The sequence below is a fragment of the Phyllobates terribilis genome, unplaced genomic scaffold (assembly GCF_046119375.1).
Source record: "Phyllobates terribilis strain yellow unplaced genomic scaffold, ASM4611937v1 Scaffold_4__5_contigs__length_816908805, whole genome shotgun sequence".
NCBI lineage: Eukaryota > Metazoa > Chordata > Amphibia > Anura > Dendrobatidae > Phyllobates > Phyllobates terribilis.
The window spans coordinates 691,092,671-691,115,521 of record NW_027362764.1 but is presented as its reverse complement, the minus strand read 5'-3'; the positions used below and the strand labels follow the sequence as shown (position 1 = coordinate 691,115,521).

At 54.3% G+C, this 22,851-nt stretch overlaps 7 non-coding genes and 5 pseudogenes across 7 annotated transcripts; all 12 read right to left on the bottom strand.

Annotated features, from left to right (window-relative positions):
• Positions 1 to 2,628: 2,628 nt before the first annotated feature.
• Positions 2,629 to 2,747, bottom strand: LOC141268015 (5S ribosomal RNA; annotated as a pseudogene).
• A 1,697-nt stretch (positions 2,748 to 4,444) lies between these two features.
• Positions 4,445 to 4,563, bottom strand: LOC141267502 (5S ribosomal RNA; annotated as a pseudogene).
• Positions 4,564 to 6,259: 1,696 nt separating this feature from the next.
• Positions 6,260 to 6,378, bottom strand: LOC141267504 (5S ribosomal RNA; annotated as a pseudogene).
• A 1,695-nt stretch (positions 6,379 to 8,073) lies between these two features.
• LOC141266876 (5S ribosomal RNA) lies at positions 8,074 to 8,192 on the bottom strand. The gene has a single exon (XR_012320897.1). It is a non-coding gene; the product is annotated as a 5S ribosomal RNA (ribosomal RNA).
• A 1,706-nt stretch (positions 8,193 to 9,898) lies between these two features.
• Positions 9,899 to 10,017, bottom strand: LOC141267233 (5S ribosomal RNA). The gene has a single exon (XR_012321243.1). It is a non-coding gene; the product is annotated as a 5S ribosomal RNA (ribosomal RNA).
• A 1,706-nt stretch (positions 10,018 to 11,723) lies between these two features.
• On the bottom strand, positions 11,724 to 11,842 carry LOC141266737 (5S ribosomal RNA). Its single transcript, XR_012320764.1, has one exon. It is a non-coding gene; the product is annotated as a 5S ribosomal RNA (ribosomal RNA).
• A 1,706-nt stretch (positions 11,843 to 13,548) lies between these two features.
• LOC141269317 (5S ribosomal RNA) lies at positions 13,549 to 13,657 on the bottom strand (annotated as a pseudogene).
• A 1,706-nt stretch (positions 13,658 to 15,363) lies between these two features.
• LOC141268422 (5S ribosomal RNA) lies at positions 15,364 to 15,482 on the bottom strand (annotated as a pseudogene).
• Positions 15,483 to 17,188: 1,706 nt separating this feature from the next.
• On the bottom strand, positions 17,189 to 17,307 carry LOC141266770 (5S ribosomal RNA). The gene has a single exon (XR_012320795.1). It is a non-coding gene; the product is annotated as a 5S ribosomal RNA (ribosomal RNA).
• A 633-nt stretch (positions 17,308 to 17,940) lies between these two features.
• LOC141266848 (5S ribosomal RNA) lies at positions 17,941 to 18,059 on the bottom strand. The gene has a single exon (XR_012320869.1). It is a non-coding gene; the product is annotated as a 5S ribosomal RNA (ribosomal RNA).
• Positions 18,060 to 19,765: 1,706 nt separating this feature from the next.
• On the bottom strand, positions 19,766 to 19,884 carry LOC141266271 (5S ribosomal RNA). Its single transcript, XR_012320321.1, has one exon. It is a non-coding gene; the product is annotated as a 5S ribosomal RNA (ribosomal RNA).
• Positions 19,885 to 21,590: 1,706 nt separating this feature from the next.
• LOC141266466 (5S ribosomal RNA) lies at positions 21,591 to 21,709 on the bottom strand. Its single transcript, XR_012320503.1, has one exon. It is a non-coding gene; the product is annotated as a 5S ribosomal RNA (ribosomal RNA).
• Positions 21,710 to 22,851: the final 1,142 nt, after the last annotated feature.

Genomic DNA, 22,851 nt, shown 5'->3' with positions numbered 1-22,851 from the left:
GACTGAGAGCGGCCACCTTCCCTATTGTATATAGTTGCGCTTCCTAAAGCGCCCCCTACTGGTTTTATAGGAAAACCATTTTCTTAAAGAAACTGTTGCACTATACCCGGTCACAAGTTGCACCGTGACCGGAGGTACCAGAAGACAAGAATGTTTCTAATGAAAAGTTTTTATGAAAAGTTTTATATGATGTTTTATTATGTTGTTTATGCAAAAATTGTATGTTTTGGTGTTTTGTTTTCTTACAGCCCGAGGACGTGCTGTGATTTACCAGGGGGGAATGTAGCACCCTGAGGATTCGGCTGCTACAGGGGTATTGCACCTCAAGCCAGAGGTGTGATATTCCACTCCCGGGTAAGGATGGAGTGTGGAGCTGAGCTCAGTAGGCTGCATGCACTACACACATCCCATTTCCGGAGGGCAGACCAACGGTACTCCCACTTAGAAATGTGCAGGTACGACCGAGTCTGTCCTTGGCTGGAGTGGGAGGGGGGGTGGAACATCCCAGTAGTGTAGGGGCAGATAGGGGGAGCAGTCTGGGTAAAGTTAGGAGCTCATTGGGTGCTGGTCACCTGAGCTCACACATAGAGGGAGTATATAAGGTGGGCACCATCTTAGGACAGGGTCTTTTTGCAGAGTGAGGGTCAGTCTGTCAGTCTTTTGTGGAGTGAGTAGAGGAAGAAAGCAGAAGAGCAGAGCAGCCCCAGGCCAAGAGAGAGGAGAAAGAAAGACCCAGAGGGGGAGAAAGAAGGAACTCTGAGAGCCCAAACTAAATCCAAGGGTGAAGAGTTGGCAACAGGGTACCGGATCCCAAGCTGGCAGAGGCTACAGCACAACTTAGCCAGAGACCGGAGGTCGTGGGCAGGATCTGCCACGACCACCCACTAAATCCACCCGGAAGGCAGACCAGGAATAGGGTCAGGGAACCCAGAGACAAGGGTTTACCACCAAGAGGCCCGAGGGAGCCGGACATAGGTGGATCCCTGGTGGGGAAGGCCAGAGAAGAGGACAGGACAGAAAGGGAGCTCAGAACCACGCTCCGGAACTACTTGGGGGTTGGCCGAGTCCAGGACCTGGTGGACGCAGCACGGCTCGGGTGGTCACTCAAGGCCGGAGTGACCGGTACAAAAACAGCAGTAAGTAAAAACCCTGAACTGCACAACCCGACTCTGACTCTCATTACCATCTTCACTGCACTTCCACAACCACCATCCTCTGCACCTGACCCCCTGAGGCCATACCCCTCCCGTTGGGGGTTATACTACCGAAGCTGCACAAACACCATCAGCCTCAGCGGACCCTGCTGCAGCGGCGGCCGTACTGACCGCAATTCAACGGGTGGCGTAGTCGACATAAAAGAACATCTAGTAACATCATAAGGACTGCCACACACTGAGCTTGACACCCTGGGCACGGACCGGGTCACCGCCACTCGGAGACTACAACCCCCATCTGATCCGGCTCCGGGTATTCCCCAAACAACACTGGCCCAGGGGGCGCGTCATTAGCTCCTGGGCAGCTGTCTGATTGGGTTAGTTACACAAGCTTCTTTGAAGAAGAAGACGTTACTTCTGCTGGCCCTCGTTAGGCGGTCGCCCTCTAAAACCATCCCCTGGGCAGCTGCTGAAAGCCTGGCCCCTTCACAGCGCGAGATGCTTTTAACGCCATCATTTGCATACGGCCGGCTGCGGGGTCAATAAGCACTCCTAGCCGTGGCAAGGAGCTCGGTGTGAGGCCTGGTAGAGGCGGCGGTGTTGCGTCCTTATCTTAGAGGTCTTGGGGGGCTTGGGACTTCCATCCTCTACTTTACGTAAGGTCGGTGTCCAGCAAGGCGCCACTCCATGCTAGCCGAGCTGCGCAAGATGGCAAAACGTCATCAAAATTGTCTACAATACCTGGTGTTCTCAGGAGGTGTCCCAACCAAGTATTTCCGAACCCATCTCTGCTTTGCTTCCGAGATCGGACGTATCCAAGGTGGTATGGCCAGTAGACGCTGCTTGGCCCATCGACCGGCCAGCCTTCCTCAGGCTCGCGTGGGGACGAGAACTCTGGCCGTTCTGGGGCGGTCTCCGAAGGACCGATGCATAGGCTGTGCCGTCCCTATAGGTGTTGTTTGTTGAGCAATGAAACACCTGCCGCATCAGATGTGTTTAAAAATGGCTCGGCGCAGGGTCTCCTGCAGGCTAAACCGTTCATCGCGGGGATGTGACAGAAAGAGCAAGCTGGACCCACAACTTGGGGTGGAGCGAAACGCCCAGGAGTGAATGAAGGAAGAGGGTGAGATGGTTGCGAGTGAATTTGAGCTGCTCTTCGGGGGGGTCGTGTGGCCTGCAAAGGTGTTTTGCTTGGGTTGTGCTGTAAACTGGCCTCCAGGTCAGCGGTGGTTGCCTCCAGTCATGCGGGAGTCGCTGGTCCTGGTGAAAAGAAGCCTAGTATTAAAAGTAAATAAGCAACAATGCTGGAGGTCCACGGTGATGAGAAGGATGCTGGTATTTTGCAAGGATTAAATAGCGCAAGAGAGAAAGCAAATGAAAAGAAGAAAGGAGCATGTGTGCGCTTGTGAAAAAAGGAATGGAAAAAAGGCATAGAGGAGAGTGACCCCTGCTGGTGGAAGTAAGAAAAAGCAAAAGCCTACAGCACCTGGTATTCCCAGGCAGTCTCCCATCCAAGTACTAACCAGGCCTGACCCTGCTTAGTTTCCGAGAACAGACGAGATCGGGTGTGTTCAGGGTGGTGTGGCCGGAGGAAGAGACAGGCCTCTCACTTGCTGCTTTTCTACTTTGACGTCCGGTTGCCGGCTGCCCTTTCCAGTGCTTAGTAAGACAAGGTGCTTTTGTGCTTTCCTTTCTCTTCGCTTTTTTGCTGGCTCCTTAAAAAGGTCTTGTAGACAGAACGCCCCGCTCAGAGCCGCTGAGCTCACTGATCGGCTGCCGCGCTGTCGACGGAACGTCAGCGTCGCGGCCAATGCCACAGGCCGGAAGCAGCGGCGAGACTCACCGGTAGACCTGGGTAGGGTGAGTAGAGCGCGGTTAGTTGCTTTCTAATAGCCTGCAGCCAGGGATTAACTTTTAATGAAAGGGAGCAACCCTTTTGACTGTCTGCAGCGCGCCGTACCTAGGAAGCGCACACTCACACACAGCGAGCATGCACAAGTTGCTCGCACGAGACCACATTCCCTATTTGCACCTGCAGCTTTTCCGCCACCATGCGTCAGACTCTCCTGCCTGTCTTATTATTATTTCAGGGCCTTAGCAGGAACCACCCCCTCAATTCCCTCCCGCTCCTTCCTAGCACTGAGGTTAGCTCCTGGGCAGCTGTCTGATTGGGTTAGTTACACAAGCTTCTTTGAAGAAGAAGACGTTACTTCTGCTGGCCCTCGTTAGGCGGTCGCCCTCTAAAACCATCCCCTGGGCAGCTGCTGAAAGCCTGGCCCCTTCACAGCGCGAGATGCTTTTAACGCCATCATTTGCATACGGCCGGCTGCGGGGTCAATAAGCACTCCTAGCCGTGGCAAGGAGCTCGGTGTGAGGCCTGGTAGAGGCGGCGGGGTTGCGTCCTTATCTTAGAGGTCTTGGGGGGCTTGGGACTTCCAGCCTCTACTTTACGTAAGGTCGGTGTCCAGCAAGGCGCCACTCCATGCTAGCCGAGCTGCGCAAGATGGCAAAACGTCATCAAAATTGTCTACAATACCTGGTGTTCTCAGGAGGTGTCCCAACCAAGTATTTCCGAACCCATCTCTGCTTTGCTTCCGAGATCGGACGTATCCAAGGTGGTATGGCCAGTAGATGCTGCTTGGCCCATCGACCGGCCAGCCTTCCTCAGGCTTGCGTGGGGACGAGAACTCTGGCCGTTCTGGGGCGGTCTCCGAAGGACCGATGCATAGGCTGTGCCGTCCCTATAGGTGTTGTTTGTTGAGCAATGAAACACCTGCCGCATCAGATGTGTTTAAAAATGGCTCGGCGCAGGGTCTCCTGCAGGCTAAACCGTTCATCGCGGGGATGTGACAGAAAGAGCAAGCTGGAACAACAACTTGGGGTGGAGCGAAACGCCCAGGAGTGAATGAAGGAAGAGGGTGAGATGGTTGCGAGTGAATTTGAGCTGCTCTTCGGGGGGGTCGTGTGGCCTGCAAAGGTGTTTTGCTTGGGTTGTGCTGTAAACTGGCCCCCAGGTCAGCGGTGGTTGCCTCCAGGTCAGCGGTGGTTGCCTCCAGTCATGCGGGAGTCGCTGGTCCTGGTGAAAAGAAGCCTAGTATTAAAAGTAAATAAGCAACAATGCTGGAGGCCCACGGTGATGAGAAGGATGCTGGTATTTTGCAAGGATTAAATAGCGCAAGAGAGAAAGCAAATGAAAAGAAGAAAGGAGCATGTGTGCGCTTGTGAAAAAAGGAATGGAAAAAAGGCATAGAGGAGAGTGACCCCTGCTGGTGGAAGTAAGAAAAAGCAAAAGCCTACAGCACCTGGTATTCCCAGGCGGTCTCCCATCCAATTACTAACCAGGCCCAACCCTGCTTAGATTCCAAGATCAGTCGAGATCAGGTGTGTTCAGGGTGGTGTGGCCATAGGCAGAGACAGGCCTCTCACTTGCTGCTTTTCTACTTTGACGTCCGGTTGCCGGCTGCCCATTCCAGTGCTTAGTGAGACAAGGTGCTTTTGTGCTTTCCTTTCTCTTCACTTTTTTGCTGGCTCCTTAAAAAGGTCTTGTAGACAGAACGCCCCGCTCAGAGCCGCTGAGCTCACTGATCGGCTGCCGCGCTGTCGACGGAACGTCAGCGTCGCGGCCAATGCCACAGGCCGGGAGCAGCGGCGAGATTCACCGGTAGACCTGGGTAGGGTGAGTAGAGCACGGTTAGTTGCTTTCTAATAGCCTGCAGCCGGGGATTAACTTTTAATGAAAGGGAGCAACCCTTTTGACTGTCTGCAGCGCGCGGTACCTAGGAAGCGCACACTCACACACAGCGAGCATGCACAAGTTGCTCGCACGAGACCACATTCCCTATTTGCACCTGCAGCTTTTCCGCCACCATGTGTCAGACTCTCCTGCCTGTCTTATTATTATTTCAGGGCCTTAGCAGTAACCACCCCCTCAATTCCCTCCCGCTCCTTCCTAGCACTGAGGTTAGCTCCTGGGCAGCTGTCTGATTGGGTTAGTTACACAAGCTTCTTTGAAGAAGAAGACGTTACTTCTGCTTGCCCTCGTTAGGCGGTCGCCCTCTAAAACCATCCCCTGGGCAGCTGCTGAAAGCCTGGCCCCTTCACAGCGCGAGATGCTTTTAACGCCATCATTTGCATACGGCCGGCTGCGGGGTCAATAAGCACTCCTAGCCGTGGCAAGGAGCTCGGTGTGAGGCCTGGTAGAGGCGGCGGGGTTGCGTCCTTATCTTAGAGGTCTTGGGGGGCTTGGGAGGCTTCGGACTTCCAGCCTCTACTTTACATAAGGTCGGTGTCCAGCAAGGCGCCACTCCATGCTAGCCGAGCTGGGCAAGATGGCAAAACGTCATCAAAATTGTCTACAATACCTGGTGTTCTCAGGAGGTGTCCCAACCAAGTATTTCCGAACCCATCTCTGCTTTGCTTCCGAGATCGGACGTATCCAAGGTGGTATGGCCAGTAGACGCTGCTTGGCCCATCGCCCGGCCAGCCTTCCTCAGGCTCGCGTGGGGACGAGAACTCTGGCCGTTCTGGGGCGGTCTCCGAAGGACCGATGCATAGGCTGTGCCGTCCCTATAGGTGTTGTTTGTTGAGCAATGAAACACCTGCCGCATCAGATGTGTTTAAAAATGGCTCGGCGCAGGGTCTCCTGCAGGCTAAATCGTTCATCACGGGGATGTGACAGAAAGAGCAAGCTGGACCCGCAACTTGGGGTGGAGCGAAACGCCCAGGAGTGAATGAAGGAAGAGGGTGAGATGGTTGCGAGTGAATTTGAGCTGCTCTTCGGGGGGGTCGTGTGGCCTGCAAAGGTGTTTTGCTTGGGTTGTGCTGTAAACTGGCCTCCAGGTTATCAGTGGTTGCCTCCAGGTCAGCGGTGGTTGCCTCCAGTCATGCGGGAGTCGCTGGTCCTGGTGAAAAGATGCCTAGTATTAAAAGTAAATAAGCAACAATGCTGGAGGCCCACGGTGATGAGAAGGATGCTGGTATTTTGCAAGGATTAAATAGCGCAAGAGAGAAAGCAAATGAAAAGAAGAAAGGAGCTTGTGAAAAAAGGAATGGAAAAAAGGCATAGAGGAGAGTGACCCCTGCTTGTGGAAGTAAGAAAAGGCAAAAGCCTACAGCACCTGGTATTCCCAGGCGGTCTCCCATCGAAGTACTAACCAGGCCTGACCCTGCTTAGCTTCCAAGATCAGACGAGATCGGCCGTGTTCAGGGTGGTGTGGTCATAGGCAGAGACAGGCCTCTCACTTGCTGCTTTTCTACTTTGACGTCCGGTTGCCGGCTGCCCTTTCCAGTGCTTAGTAAGACAAGGTGCTTTTGTGCTTTCCTTACTCTTCACTTTTTTGCTGGCTCCTTAAAAAGCTCTTGTAGACAGAACGCCCCGCTCAGAGCCGCTGAGCTCACTGATCGGCTGCCGCGCTGTCGACGGAACGTCAGCGTCGCGGCCAATGCCACAGGCCGGGAGCAGCGGCGAGACTCACCGGTAGACCTGGGTAGGGTGAGTAGAGCGCGGTTAGTTGCTTTCTAATAGCCTGCAGCCGGGGATTAACTTTTAATGAAAGGGAGCAACCCTTTTGACTGTCTGCAGCGCGCCGTACCTAGGAAGCGCACACTCACACACAGCGAGCATGCACAAGTTGCTCGCACGAGACCACATTCCCTATTTGCACCTGCAGCTTTTCCGCCACCATGCGTCAGACTCTCCAGCCTGTCTTATTATTATTTCAGGGCCTTAGCAGGAACCACCCCCTCAATTCCCTCCCGCTCCTTCCTAGCACTGAGGTTAGCTCCTGGGCAGCTGTCTGATTGGGTTAGTTACACAAGCTTCTTTGAAGAAGAAGACGTTACTTCTGCTGGCCCTCGTTAGGCGGTCGCCCTCTAAAACCATCCCCTGGGCAGCTGCTGAAAGCCTGGCCCCTTCACAGCGCGAGATGCTTTTAACGCCATCGTTTGCATACGGCCGGCTGCGGGGTCAATAAGCACTCCTAGCCGTGGCAAGGAGCTCTGTGTGAGGCCTGGTAGAGGCGGCGGGGTTGCGTCCTTATCTTAGAGGTCTTGGGGGCTTGGGAGGCTTGGGACTTCCAGCCTCTACTTTACGTAAGGTCGGTGTCCAGCAAGGCGCCACTCCATGCTAGCCGAGCTGGGCAAGATGGCAAAACGTCATCAAAATTGTCTACAATACCTGGTGTTCTCAGGAGGTGTCCCAACCAAGTATTTCCGAACCCATCTCTGCTTTGCTTCCGAGATCGGACGTATCCAAGGTGGTATGGCCAGTAGACGCTGCTTGGCCCATCGCCCGGCCAGCCTTCCTCAGGCTCGCGTGGGGACGAGAACTCTGGCCGTTCTGGGGCGGTCTCCGAAGGACCGGTGCATAGGCTGTGCCATCCCTATAGGTGTTGTTTGTTGAGCAATGAAACACCAGCCGCATCAGATGTGTTTAAAAATGGCTCGGCGCAGGGTCTCCTGCAGGCTAAACCGTTCATCGCGGGGATGTGACAGAAAGAGCAAGCTGGACCCGCAACTAGGGGTGGAGCGAAACGCCCAGGAGTGAATGAAGGAAGAGGGTGAGATGGTTGCGAGTGAATTTGAGCTGCTCTTCGGGGGGGTCGTGTGGCCTCCAAAGGTGTTTTGCTTGGGTTGTGCTGTAAACTGGCCTCCAGGTTACCGGTGGTTGCCTCCAGGTCAGCGGTGGTTGCCTCCAGTCAGCCGGGAGTCGCTGGTCCTGGTGAAAAGAAGCCTAGTATTAAAAGTAAATAAGCAACAATGCTGGAGGCCCACGGTGATGAGAAAGATGCTGGTATTTTGCAAGGATTAAATAGCGCAAGAGAGAAAGCAAATGAAAAGAAGAAAGGAGCTTGTGAAAAAAGGAATGGAAAAAAGGCATAGAGGAGAGTGACCCCTGCTTGTGGAAGTAAGAAAAGGCAAAAGCCTACAGCACCTGGTATTCCCAGGCGGTCTCCCATCCAAGTACTAACCAGGCCTGACCCTGCTTAGCTTCCAAGATCAGACGAGATCGGCCGTGTTCAGGGTGGTGTGGCCATAGGCAGAGACAGGCCTCTCACTTGCTGCTTTTCTACTTTGACGTCCGGTTGCCGGCTGCCCTTTCCAGTGCTTAGTAAGACAAGGTGCTTTTGTGCTTTCCTTACTCTTCACTTTTTTGCTGGCTCCTTAAAAAGCTCTTGTAGACAGAACGCCCCGCTCAGAGCCGCTGAGCTCACTGATCGGCTGCCGCGCTGTCGACGGAACGTCAGCGTCGCGGCCAATGCCACAGGCCGGGAGCAGCGGCGAGACTCACCGGTAGACCTGGGTAGGGTGAGTAGAGCGTGGTTAGTTGCTTTCTAATAGCCTGCAGCCGGGGATTAACTTTTAATGAAAGGGAGCAACCCTTTTGACTGTCTGCAGCGCGCCGTACCTAGGAAGCGCACACTCACACACAGCGAGCATGCACAAGTTGCTCGCACGAGACCACATTCCCTATTTGCACCTGCAGCTTTTCCGCCACCATGCGTCAGACTCTCCAGCCTGTCTTATTATTATTTCAGGGCCTTAGCAGGAACCACCCCCTCAATTCCCTCCCGCTCCTTCCTAGCACTGAGGTTAGCTCCTGGGCAGCTGTCTGATTGGGTTAGTTACACAAGCTTCTTTGAAGAAGAAGACGTTACTTCTGCTGGCCCTCGTTAGGCGGTCGCCCTCTAAAACCATCCCCTGGGCAGCTGCTGAAAGCCTGGCCCCTTCACAGCGCGAGATGCTTTTAACGCCATCATTTGCATACGGCCGGCTGCGGGGTCAATAAGCACTCCTAGCCTTGGCAAGGAGCTCGGTGTGAGGCCTGGTAGAGGCGGCGGGGTTGCGTCCTTATCTTAGAGGTCTTGGGGGGCTTGGGAGGCTTGGGACTTCCAGCCTCTACTTTACGTAAGGTCGGTGTCCAGCAAGGCGCCACTCCATGCTAGCCGAGCTGGGCAAGATGGCAAAACGTCATCAAAATTGTCTACAATACCTGGTGTTCTCAGGAGGTGTCCCAACCAAGTATTTCCGAACCCATCTCTGCTTTGCTTCCGAGATCGGACGTATCCAAGGTGGTATGGCCAGTAGACGCTGCTTGGCCCATCGCCCGGCCAGCCTTCCTCAGGCTCGCGTGGGGACGAGAACTCTGGCCGTTCTGGGGCGGTCTCCGAAGGACCGATGCATAGGCTGTGCCGTCCCTATAGGTGTTGTTTGTTGAGCAATGAAACACCTGCCGCATCAGATGTGTTTAAAAATGGCTCGGCGCAGGGTCTCCTGCAGGCTAAACCGTTCATCGCGGGGATGTGACAGAAAGAGCAAGCTGGACCCGCAACTTGGGGTGGAGCGAAACGCCCAGGAGTGAATGAAGGAAGAGGGTGAGATGGTTGCGAGTGAATTTGAGCTGCTCTTCGGGGGGGTCGTGTGGCCTGCAAAGGTGTTTTGCTTGGGTTGTGCTGTAAACTGGCCTCCAGGTTACCGGTGGTTGCCTCCAGGTCAGCGGTGGTTGCCTCCAGTCATGCGGGAGTCGCTGGTCCTGGTGAAAAGAAGCCTAGTATTAAAAGTAAATAAGCAACAATGCTGGAGGCCCACGGTGATGAGAAGGATGCTGGTATTTTGCAAGGATTAAATAGCGCAAGAGAGAAAGCAAATGAAAAGAAGAAAGGAGCATGTGTGCGCTTGTGAAAAAAGGAATGGAAAAAAGGCATAGAGGAGAGTGACCCCTGCTTGTGGAAGTAAGAAAAAGCAAAAGCCTACAGCACCTGGTATTCCCAGGCGGTCTCCCATCCAAATACTAACCAGGTCTGACCCTGCTTGGCTTCCGAGATCAGACAAGATCGGGCGTGTTCAGGGTGGTGTGGCTGTAGGCAGAGACAGGCCTCTCACTTGCTCCTTTTCCACTTTGACGTCCGGTTGCCGGCTGCCCTTTCCAGTGCTTAGTAAGACAAGGTGCTTTTGTGCTTTCCTTTCTCTTCACTTTTTTGCTGGCTCCTTAAAAAGGTCTTGTAGACAGAACGCCCCGCTCACAGCCGCTGAGCTCACTGATCGGCTGCCGCGCTGTCGACGGAACGTCAGCGTCGCGGCCAATGCCACAGGCCGGGAGCAGCGGCGAGACTCACCGGTAGACCTGGGTAGGGTGAGTAGAGCGCGGTTAGTTGCCTTCTAATAGCCTGCAGCCGGGGAATAACTTTTAATGAAAGGGAGCAACCCTTTTGACTGTCTGCAGCGCGCCGTACCTAGGAAGCGCACACTCACACACAGCGAGCATGCACAAGTTGCTCGCACGAGACCACATTCCCTATTTGCACCTGCAGCTTTTCCGCCACCATGCGTCAGACTCTCCTGCCTGTCTTATTATTATTTCAGGGCCTTAGCAGGAACCACCCCCTCAATTCCCTCCCGCTCCTTCCTAGCACTGAGGTTAGCTCCTGGGCAGCTGTCTGATTGGGTTAGTTACACAAGCTTCTTTGAAGAAGAAGACGTTACTTCTGCTGGCCCTCGTTAGGCGGTCGCCCTCTAAAACCATCCCCTGGGCAGCTGCTGAAAGCCTGGCCCCTTCACAGCGCGAGATGCTTTTAACGCCATCATTTGCATACGGCCGGCTGCGGGATCAATAAGCACTCCTAGCCGTGGCAAGGAGCTCGGTGTGAGGCCTGGTAGAGGCGGCGGGGTTGCGTCCTTATCTTAGAGGTCTTGGGGGGCTTGGGAGGCTTGGGACTTCCAGCCTCTACTTTACGTAAGGTCGGTGTCCAGCAAGGCGCCACTCAATGCTAGCCGAGCTGGGCAAGATGGCAAAACGTCATCAAAATTGTCTACAATACCTGGTGTTCTCAGGAGGTGTCCCAACCAAGTATTTCCGAACCCATCTCTGCTTTGCTTCCGAGATCGGACGTATCCAAGGTGGTATGGCCAGTAGACGCTGCTTGGCCCATCGCCCGGCCAGCCTTCCTCAGGCTCGCGTGGGGACGAGAACTCTGGCCGTTCTCCGGCGGTCTCCGAAGGACCGATGCATAGGCTGTGCCGTCCCTATAGGTGTTGTTTGTTGAGCAATGAAACACCTGCCGCATCAGATGTGTTTAAAAATGGCTCGGCGCAGGGTCTCCTGCAGGCTAAACCGTTCATCGCGGGGATGTGACAGAAAGAGCAAGCTGGACCCGCAACTTGGGGTGGAGCGAAATGCCCAGGAGTGAATGAAGGAAGAGGGTGAGATGGTTGCGAGTGAATTTGAGCTGCTCTTCGGGGGGGTCGTGTGGCCTGCAAAGGTGTTTTGCTTGGGTTGTGCTGTAAACTGGCCTCCAGGTTACCGGTGGTTGCCTCCAGGTCAGCGGTGGTTGCCTCCAGTCATGCGGGAGTCGCTGGTCCTGGTGAAAAGAAGCCTAGTATTAAAAGTAAATAAGCAACAATGCTGGAGGCCCACGGTGATGAGAAGGATGCTGGTATTTTGCAAGGATTAAATAGCGCAAGAGAGAAAGCAAATGAAAAGAAGAAAGGAGCATGTGTGCGCTTGTGAAAAAAGGAATGGAAAAAAGGCATAGAGGAGAGTGACCCCTGCTGGTGGAAGTAAGAAAAAGCAAAAGCCTGCAGCACCTGGTATTCCTAGGTGGTCTCCCATCCAAGTACTAACCAGGCCCAACCCTGCTTAGCTTCCAAGATCAGACGAGATCGGGCGTGTTCAGGGTGGTGTGGCCGTAGAAAGAGACAGGCCTCTCACTTGCTGCTTTTCCACTTTGACGTCCGGTTGCCGGCTGCCCTTTCCAGTACTTAGTAAGACAAGGTGCTTTTGTGCTTTCCTTTCTCTTCACTTTTTTGCTGGCTCCTTAAAAAGGTCTTGTAGACAGAACGCCCCGCTCACAGCCGCTGAGCTCACTGATCGGCTGCCGCGCTGTCGACGGAACGTCAGCGTCGCGGCCAATGCCACAGGCCGGGAGCAGCGGCGAGACTCACCGGTAGACCTGGGTAGGGTGAGTAGAGCGCGGTTAGTTGCTTTCTAATAGCCTGCAGCCGGGGATTAACTTTTAATGAAAGGGAGCAACCCTTTTGACTGTCTGCAGCGCGCCGTACCTAGGAAGCGCACACTCACACACAGCGAGCATGCACAAGTTGCTCGCACGAGACCACATTCCCTATTTGCACCTGCAGCTTTTCCGCCACCATGCGTCAGACTCTCCTGCCTGTCTTATTATTATTTCAGGGCCTTAGCAGGAACCACCCCCTCAATTCCCTCCCGCTCCTTCCTAGCACTGAGGTTAGCTCCTGGGCAGCTGTCTGATTGAGTTAGTTACACAAGCTTCTTTGAAGAAGAAGACGTTACTTCTGCTGGCCCTCGTTAGGCGGTCGCCCTCTAAAACCATCCCCTGGGCAGCTGCTGAAAGCCTGGCCCCTTCACAGCGCGAGATGCTTTTAACGCCATCATTTGCATACGGCCGGCTGCGGGGTCAATAAGCACTCCTAGCCGTGGCAAGGAGCTCGGTGTGAGGCCTGGTAGAGGCGGCGGGGTTGCGTCCTTATCTTAGAGGTCTTGGGGGGCTTGGGAGGCTTGGGACTTCCAGCCTCTACTTTACGTAAGGTCGGTGTCCAGCAAGGCGCCACTCAATGCTAGCCGAGCTGGGCAAGATGGCAAAACGTCATCAAAATTGTCTACAATACCTGGTGTTCTCAGGAGGTGTCCCAACCAAGTATTTCCGAACCCATCTCTGCTTTGCTTCCGAGATCGGACGTATCCAAGGTGGTATGGCCAGTAGACGCTGCTTGGCCCATCGCCCGGCCAGCCTTCCTCAGGCTCGCGTGGGGACGAGAACTCTGGCCGTTCTGGGGCGGTCTCCGAAGGACCGATGCATAAGCTGTGCCGTCCCTATAGGTGTTGTTTGTTGAGCAATGAAACACCTGCCGCATCAGATGTGTTTAAAAATGGCTCGGCGCAGGGTCTCCTGCAGGCTAAATCGTTCATCATGGGGATGTGACAGAAAGAGCAAGCTGGACCCGCAACTTGGGGTGGAGCGAAACGCCCAGGAGTGAATGAAGGAAGAGGGTGAGATGGTTGCGAGTGAATTTGAGCTGCTCTTCAATGGGGTCGTGTGTCCTGCAAAGGTGTTTTGCTTGGGTTGTGCTGTAAACTGGCCTCCAGGTTACCGGTGGTTGCCTCCAGGTCAGCGGTGGTTGCCTCCAGTCATGCGGGAGTCGCTGGTCCTGGTGAAAAGAAGCCTAGTATTAAAAGTAAATAAGCAACAATGCTGGAGGCCCACGGTGATGAGAAGGATGCTGGTATTTTGCAAGGATTAAATAGCGCAAGAGAGAAAGCAAATGAAAAGAAGAAAGGAGCATGTGTGCGCTTGTGAAAAAAGGAATGGAAAAAAGGCATAGAGGAGAGTGACCCCTGTTTGTGGAAGTAAGAAAAAGCAGAAGCCTACAGCACCTGGTATTCCCAGGCAGTCTCCCATCCAAGTACTAACCAGGCCTGACCCTGCTTAGCTTCTGAGATCAGACGTGTTCAAGGTGGTGTGGCCGTAGGCAGAGACAGGCCTCTCACTTGCTGCTTTTCTACTTTGACGTCCGGTTGCCGGCTGCCCTTTCCAGTGCTTAGTAAGACAAGGTGCTTTTGTGCTTTCCTTTCTCTTTACTTTTTTGCTGGCTCCTTAAAAAGGTCTTGTAGACAGAACGCCCCGCTCAGAGCCCCTGAGCTCACTGATCGGCTGCCGCGCTGTCGACGGAACGTCAGCGTCGCGGCCAATGCCACAGGCCGGGAGCAGCGGCGAGATTCACCGGTAGACCTGGGTAGGGTGAGTAGAGCGCGGTTAGTTGCTTTCTAATAGCCTGCAGCCGGGGATTAACTTTTAATGAAAGGGAGCAACCCTTTTGACTGTCTGCAGCGCGCCGTACCTAGGAAGCGCACACTCACACACAGCGAGCATGCACAAGTTGCTCGCACGAGACCACATTCCCTATTTGCACCTGCAGCTTTTCCGCCACCATGCGTCAGACTCTCCTGCCTCTCTTATTATTATTTCAGGGCCTTAGCAGGAACCACCCCCTCAATTCCCTCCCGCTCCTTCCTAGCACTGAGGTTAGCTCCTGGGCAGCTGTCTGATTGGGTTAGTTACACAAGCTTCTTTGAAGAAGAAGACGTTACTTCTGCTGGCCCTCGTTAGGCGGTCGCCCTCTAAAACCATCCCCTGGGCAGCTGCTGAAAGCCTGGCCCCTTCACAGCGCGAGATGCTTTTAACGCCATCATTTGCATACGGCCGGCTGCGGGATCAATAAGCACTCCTAGCCGTGGCAAGGAGCTCGGTGTGAGGCCTGGTAGAGGCGGCGGGGTTGCGTCCTTATCTTAGAGGTCTTGGGGGGCTTGGGAGGCTTGGGACTTCGAGCCTCTACTTTACGTAAGGTCGGTGTCCAGCAAGGCGCCACTCAATGCTAGCCGAGCTGGGCAAGATGGCAAAACGTCATCAAAATTGTCTACAATACCTGGTGTTCTCAGGAGGTGTCCCAACCAAGTATTTCCGAACCCATCTCTGCTTTGCTTCCGAGATCGGACGTATCCAAGGTGGTATGGCCAGTAGACGCTGCTTGGCCCATCGCCCGGCCAGCCTTCCTCAGGCTCGCGTGGGGACGAGAACTCTGGCCGTTCTGGGGCGGTCTCCGAAGGACCGATGCATAGGCTGTGCCGTCCCTATAGGTGTTGTTTGTTGAGCAATGAAACACCTGCCGCATCAGATGTGTTTAAAAATGGCTCGGCGCAGGGTCTCCTGCAGGCTAAACCGTTCATCGCGGGGATGTGACAGAAAGAGCAAGCTGGACCCGCAACTTGGGGTGGAGCAAAACGCCCAGGAGTGAATGAAGGAAGAGGGTGAGATGGTTGCGAGTGAATTTGAGCTGCTCTTCGGGGGGTTCGTGTGGCCTGCAAAGTTGTTTTGCTTGGGTTGTGCTGTAAACTGGCCTCCAGGTTACCGGTGGTTGCCTCCAGGTCAGCGGTGGTTGCCTCCAGTCATGCGGGAGTCGCTGGTCCTGGTGAAAAGAAGCCTAGTATTAAAAGTAAATAAGCAACAATGCTGGAGGCCCACGGTGATGAGAAGGATGCTGGTATTTTGCAAGGATTAAATAGCGCAAGAGAGAAAGCAAATGAAAAGAAGAAAGGAGCATGTGTGCGCTTGTGAAAAAATGAATGGAAAAAAGGCATAGAGGAGAGTGACCCCTGCTGGTGGAAGTAAGAAAAAGCAAAAGCCTACAGCACCTGGTATTCCCAGGCGGTCTCCCATCCAAGGACTAACCAGGCCCAATGCTGCTTAGCTTCCAAGATCAGACAAGATCTGGCGTGTTCAGGGTGGTGTGGCCGTAGGCAGAGACAGGCCTCTCACTTGCTGCTTTTCCACTTTGACGTCCGGTTGCCGGCTGCCCTTTCCAGTGCTTAGTAAGACAAGGTGCTTTTGTGCTTTCCTTTCTCTTCACTTTTTTGCTGGCTCCTTAAAAAGGTCTTGTAGACAGAACGCCCCGCTCACAGCCGCTGAGCTCACTGATCGGCTGCCGCGCTGTCGACGGAACGTCAGCGTCGCGGCCAATGCAACAGGCCGGGAGCAGCGGCGAGACTCACCGGTAGACCTGGGTAGGGTGAGTAGAGCGCGGTTAGTTGCTTTCTAATAGCCTGCAGCCGGGGATTAACTTTTAATGAAAGGGAGCAACCCTTTTGACTGTCTGCAGCGCGCCGTACCTAGGAAGCGCACACTCACACACAGCGAGCATGCACAAGTTGCTCGCACGAGACCACATTCCCTATTTGCACCTGCAGCTTTTCCGCCACCATGCGTCAGACTCTCCTGCCTCTCTTATTATTATTTCAGGGCCTTAGCAGGAACCACCCCCTCAATTCCCTCCCGCTCCTTCCTAGCACTGAGGTTAGCTCCTGGGCAGCTGTCTGATTGGGTTAGTTACACAAGCTTCTTTGAAGAAGAAGACGTTACTTCTGCTGGCCCTCGTTAGGCGGTCGCCCTCTAAAACCATCCCCTGGGCAGCTGCTGAAAGCCTGGCCCCTTCACAGCGCGAGATGCTTTTAACGCCATCATTTGCATACGGCCGGCTGCGGGGTCAATAAGCACTCCTAGCCGTGGCAAGGAGCTCGGTGTGAGGCCTGGTAGAGGCGGCGGGGTTGCGTCCTTATCTTAGAGGTCTTGGGGGGCTTGGGAGGCTTGGGACTTCCAGCCTCTACTTTACGTAAGGTCGGTGTCCAGCAAGGCGCCACTCAATGCTAGCCGAGCTGGGCAAGATGGCAAAACGTCATCAAAATTGTCTACAATACCTGGTGTTCTCAGGAGGTGTCCCAACCAAGTATTTCCGAACCCATCTCTGCTTTGCTTCCGAGATCGGACGTATCCAAGGTGGTATGGCCAGTAGACGCTGCTTGGCCCATCGCCCGGCCAGCCTTCCTCAGGCTCGCGTGGGGACAAGAACTCTGGCCGTTCTGGGGCGGTCTCCGAAGGACCGATGCATAGGCTGTGCCGTCCCTATAGGTGTTGTTTGTTGAGCAATGAAACACCTGCCGCATCAGATGTGTTTAAAAATGGCTCGGCGCAGGGTCTCCTGCAGGCTAAACCGTTCATCGCGGGGATGTGACAGAAAGAGCAAGCTGGACCCGCAACTTGGGGTGGAGCGAAACGCCCAGGAGTGAATGAAGGAAGAGGGTGAGATGGTTGCGAGTGAATTTGAGCTGCTCTTCGGGGGGGTCGTGTGGCCTGCAAAGGTGTTTTGCTTGGGTTGTGCTGTAAACTGGCCTCCAGGTTACCGGTGGTTGCCTCCAGGTCAGCGGTGGTTGCCTCCAGTCATGCAGGAGTCGCTGGTCCTGGTGAAAAGAAGCCTAGTATTAAAAGTAAATAAGCAACAATGCTGGAGGCCCACGGTGATGAGAAGGATGCTGGTATTTTGCAAGGATTAAATAGCGCAAGAGACAAAGCAAATGAAAAGAAGAAAGGAGCATGTGTGCGCTTGTGAAAAAAGGAATGGAAAAAAGGCATAGAGGAGAGTGACCCCTGCTGGTGGAAGTAAGAAAAAGCAAAAGCCTGCAGCACCTGGTATTCCCAGGTGGTCTCCCATCCAAGTACTAACCAGGCCCGACCCTGCTTAGCTTCCAAGATCAGACGAGATCGGGCGTGTTCAGGGTGGTATGGCCAGTAGATGCTGCTTGGCCCATCGCCCGGCCAGCCTTCCTCAGGCTCGCGTGGGGCGGTCTCCGAAGGACCGATGCATAGGCTGTGCCGTCCCTATAGGTGTTGTTTGTTGAGCAATGAAACACCTGCCACATCAGATGTGTTTAAAAATGACTCGGCGCAGGGTCTCCTGCAGGCTAAACCGTTCATCGCGGGGATGTGACAGAAAGAGCAAGCTGGACCCGCAACTAGGGGTGGAGCGAAACGCCCAGGAGTGAATGAAGGAAGAGGGTGAGATGGTTGCGAGTGAATTTGAGCTGCTCTTTGGGGGGGTGGTGTGGCCTCCAAAGGTGTTTTGCTTGGGTTGTGCTGTAAACTGGCCTCCAGTTTACCGGTGGTTGCCTCCAGGTCAGCGGTGGTTGCCTCCAGTCATGCGGGAGTCGCTGGTCCTGGTGAAAAGAAGCCTAGTATTAAAAGTAAATAAGCAACAATGCTGGAGGCCCACGGTGATGAGAAGGATGCTGGTATTTTGAAGGATTAAATAGCGCAAGAGAGAAAGCAAATGAAAAGAAGAAAGGAGCATGTGTGCGCTTGTGAAAAAAGGAATGGAAAAAAGGCATAGAGGAGAGTGACCCCTGCTGGTGGAAGTAAGAAAAAGCAAAAGCCTACAGCACCTGGTTTTCCCAGGCGGTCTCCCATCCAAGTACTAACCAGGCCTGACCCTGCTTAGCTTCCGAGATCAGACAAGATCGGGCGTGTTCAGGGTGGTGTGGCGGTAGGCAGAGCCAAGCCTCTCACTTGCTGCTTTTCCACTTTGACGTCCGGTTGCCGGCTGCCCTTTCCAGTGCTTAGTAAGACAAGGTGCTTTTGTGCTTTCCTTTCTCTTCACTTTTTTGCTGGCTCCTTAAAAAGGTCTTGTAGACAGAACGCCCCGCTCACAGCCGCTGAGCTCACTGATCGGCTGCCGCGCTGTCGACGGAACGTCAGCGTCGCGGCCAATGCCACAGGCCGGGAGCAGCGGCGAGACTCACCGGTAGACCTGGGTAGGGTGAGTAGAGCGCGGTTAGTTGCTTTCTAATAGCCTGCAGCCGGGGATTAACTTTTAATGAAAGGGAGCAACCCTTTTGACTGTCTGCAGCGCGCCGTACCTAGGAAGCGCACACTCACACACAGCGAGCATGCACAAGTTGCTCGCACGAGACCACATTCCCTATTTGCACCTGCAGCTTTTCCGCCACCATGCGTCAGACTCTCCTGCCTCTCTTATTATTATTTCAGGGCCTTAGCAGGAACCACCCCCTCAATTCCCTCCCGCTCCTTCCTAGCACTGAGGTTAGCTCCTGGGCAGCTGTCTGATTGAGTTAGTTACACAAGCTTCTTTGAAGAAGAAGACGTTACTTCTGCTGGCCCTCGTTAGGCGGTCGCCCTCTAAAACCATCCCCTGGGCAGCTGCTGAAAGCCTGGCCCCTTCACAGCGCGAGATGCTTTTAACGCCATCATTTGCATACGGCCGGCTGCGGGGTCAATAAGCACTCCTAGCCGTGGCTAGGAGCTCGGTGCGAGGCCTGGTAGAGGCGGCGGGGTTGCGTCCTTATCTTAGAGGTCTTGGGGGGCTTGGGAGGCTTGGGACTTCCAGCCTCTACTTTACGTAAGGTCGGTGTCCAGCAAGGCGCCACTCAATGCTAGCCGAGCTGGGCAAGATGGCAAAACGTCATCAAAATTGTCTACAATACCTGGTGTTCTCAGGAGGTGTCCCAACCAAGTATTTCCGAACCCATCTCTGCTTTGCTTCCGAGATCGGACGTATCCAAGGTGGTATGGCCAGTAGACGCTGCTTGGCCCATCGCCCGGCCAGCCTTCCTCAGGCTCGCGTGGGGACGAGAACTCTGGCCGTTCTGGGGCGGTCTCCGAAGGACCGATGCATAGGCTGTGCCGTCCCTATAGGTGTTGTTTGTTGAGCAATGAAACACCTGCCGCATCAGATGTGTTTAAAAATGGCTCGGCGCAGGGTCTCCTGCAGGCTAAACCGTTCATCGTGGGGATGTGACAGAAAGAGCAAGCTGGACCCGCAACTTGGGGTGGAGCGAAACGCCCAGGAGTGAATTTAGGAAGAGGGTGAGATGGTTGCGAGTGAATTTGAGCTGCTCTTCGGGGGGGTCGTGTGGCCTGCAAAGGTGTTTTGCTTGGGTTGTGCTGTAAACTGGCCTCCAGGTTACCGGTGGTTGCCTCCAGGTCAGCGGTGGTTGCCTCCAGTCATGCGGGAGTCGCTGGTCCTGGTGAAAAGAAGCCTAGTATTAAAAGTAAATAAGCAACAATGCTGGAGGCCCACGGTGATGAGAAGGATGCTGGTATTTTGCAAGGATTAAATAGCGCAAGAGAGAAAGCAAATGAAAAGAAGAAAGGAGCATGTGTGCGCTTGTGAAAAAAGGAATGGAAAAAAGGCATAGAGGAGAGTGACCCCTGCTGGTGGAAGTAAGAAAAAGCAAAAGCCTACAGCACCTGGTATTCCCAGACGGTCTCCCATCCAAGTACTAACCAGGCCCAACCCTGCTTAGCTTCCAAGATCAGACGAGATCGGGCATGTTCAGGGTGGTGTGGCCGAAGGCAGAGACAGGCCTCTCACTTGCTGCTTTTCCACTTTGACGTCCGGTTGCCGGCTGCCCTTTCCAGTGCTTAGTAAGACAAGGTGCTTTTGTGCTTTCCTTTCTCTTCACTTTTTTGCTGGCTCCTTAAAAAGGTCTTGTAGACAGAACGCCCCGCTCAGAGCCGCTGAGCTCACTGATCGGCTGCCGCGCTGTCGACGGAATGTCAGCGTCGCGACCAATGCCACAGGCCGGGAGCAGCGGCGAGACTCACCGGTAGACCTGGGTAGGGTGAGTAGAGCGCGGTTAGTTGCTTTCTAATAGCCTGCAGACGGGGATTAACTTTTAATGAAAGGGAGCAACCCTTTTGACTGTCTGCAGCGCGCCGTACCTAGGAAGCGCACACTCACACACAGCGAGCATGCACAAGTTGCTCGCACGAGACCACATTCCCTATTTGCACCTGCAGCTTTTCCGCCACCATGCGTCAGACTCTCCTGCCTCTCTTATTATTATTTCAGGGCCTTAGCAGGAACCACCCCCTCAATTCCCTCCCGCTCCTTCCTAGCACTGAGGTTAGCTCCTGGGCAGCTGTCTGATTGCGTTAGTTACACAAGCTTCTTTGAAGAAGAAGACGTTACTTCTGCTGGCCCTCGTTAGGCGGTCGCCCTCTAAAACCATCCCCTGGGCAGCTGCTGAAAGCCTGGCCCCTTCACAGCGCGAGATGCTTTTAACGCCATCATTTGCATACGGCCGGCTGCGGGGTCAATAAGCACTCCTAGCCGTGGCAAGGAGCTCGGTGTGAGGCCTGGTAGAGGCGGCGGGGTTGCGTCCTTATCTTAGAGGTCTTGGGGGGCTTGGGAGGCTTGGGACTTCCAGCCTCTACTTTACGTAAGGTCGGTGTCCAGCAAGGCGCCACTCAATGCTAGCCGAGCTGGGCAAGATGGCAAAACGTCATCAAAATTGTCTACAATACCTGGTGTTCTCAGGAGGTGTCCCAACCAAGTATTTCCGAACCCATCTCTGCTTTGCTTCCGAGATCGGACGTATCCAAGGTGGTATGGCCAGTAGACGCTGCTTGGCCCATCGCCCGGCCAGCCTTCCTCAGGCTCGCGTGGGGACGAGAACTCTGGCCGTTCTGGGGCGGTCTCCGAAGGACCGATGCATAGGCTGTGCCGTCCCTATAGGTGTTGTTTGTTGAGCAATGAAACACCTGCCGCATCAGATGTGTTTAAAAATGTCTCGGCGCAGGGTCTCCTGCAGGCTAAACCGTTCATCGCGGGGATGTGACAGAAAGAGCAAGCTGGACCCGCAACTAGGGGTGGAGCGAAACGCCCAGGAGTGAATGAAGGAAGAGGGTGAGATGGTTGCGAGTGAATTTGAGCTGCTCTTCGGGGGGGCCGTGTGTCCTGCAAAGGTGTTTTGCTTGGGTTGTGCTGTAAACTGGCCTCCAGGTTACCGGTGGTTGCCTCCAGGTCAGCGGTGGTTGCCTCCAGTCATGCGGGAGTCGCTGGTCCTGGTGAAAAGAAGCCTAGTATTAAAAGTAAATAAGCAACAATGCTGGAGGCCCACGGTGATGAGAAGGATGCTGGTATTTTGCAAGGATTAAATAGCGCAAGAGAGAAAGCAAATGAAAAGAAGAAAGGAGCATGTGTGCGCTTGTGAAAAAAGGAATGGAAAAAAGGCATAGAGGAGAGTGACCCCTGCTGGTGGAAGTAAGAAAAAGCAAAAGCCTACAGCACCTGGTATTCCCAGACGGTCTCCCATCCAAGTACTAACCAGGCCCAACCCTGCTTAGCTTCCAAGATCAGACGAGATCGGGCATGTTCAGGGTGGTGTGGCCAAAGGCAGAGACAGGCCTCTCACTTGCTGCTTTTCCACTTTGACGTCCGGTTGCCGGCTGCCCTTTCCAGTGCTTAGTAAGACAAGGTGCTTTTGTGCTTTCCTTTCTCTTCACTTTTTTGCTGGCTCCTTAAAAAGGTCTTGTAGACAGAACGCCCCGCTCAGAGCCGCTGAGCTCACTGATCGGCTGCCGTGGCCAATGCCACAGGCCGGGAGCAGCGGCGAGACTCACCGGTAGACCTGGGTAGGGTGAGTAGAGCGCGGTTAGTTGCTTTCTAATAGCCTGCAGCCGGGGATTAACTTTTAATGAAAGGGAGCAACCCTTTTGACTGTCTGCAGCGCGCCGTACCTAGGAAGCGCACACTCACACACAGCGAGCATGCACAAGTTGCTCGCACGAGACCACATTCCCTATTTGCACCTGCAGCTTTTCCACCACCATGCGTCAGACTCTCCTGCCTGTCTTATTATTATTTCAGGGCCTTTGCAGGAACCACCCCCTCAATTCCCTCCCGCTCCTTCCTAGCACTGAGGTTAGCTCCTGGGCAGCTGTCTGATTGGGTTAGTTACACAAGCTTCTTTGAAGAAGAAGACGTTACTTCTGCTGGCCCTCGTTAGGCGGTCGCCCTCTAAAACCATCCCCTGGGCAGCTGCTGAAAGCCTGGCCCCTTCACAGCGCGAGATGCTTTTAACGCCATCATTTGCATACGGCCCGCTGCGGGGTCAATAAGCACTCCTAGCCGTGGCAAGGAGCTCGGTGTGAGGCCTGGTAGAGGCGGCGGGGTTGCGTCCTTATCTTAGAGGTCTTGGGGGGCTTGGGCGGCTTGGGACTTCCATCCTCTACTTTACGTAAGGTCGGTGTCCAGCAAGGCGCCACTCCATGCTAGCCGAGCTGCGCAAGATGGCAAAACGTCATCAAAATTGTCTACAATACCTGGTGTTCTCAGGAGGTGTCCCAACCAAGTATTTCCGAACCCATCTCTGCTTTGCTTCCGAGATCGGACGTATCCAAGGTGGTATGGCCAGTAGACGCTGCTTGGCCCATCGACCGGCCAGCCTTCCTCAGGCTTGCGTGGGGACGAGAACTCTGGCCGTTCTGGGGCGGTCTCCGAAGGACCGATGCATAGGCTGTGCCGTCCCTATAGGTGT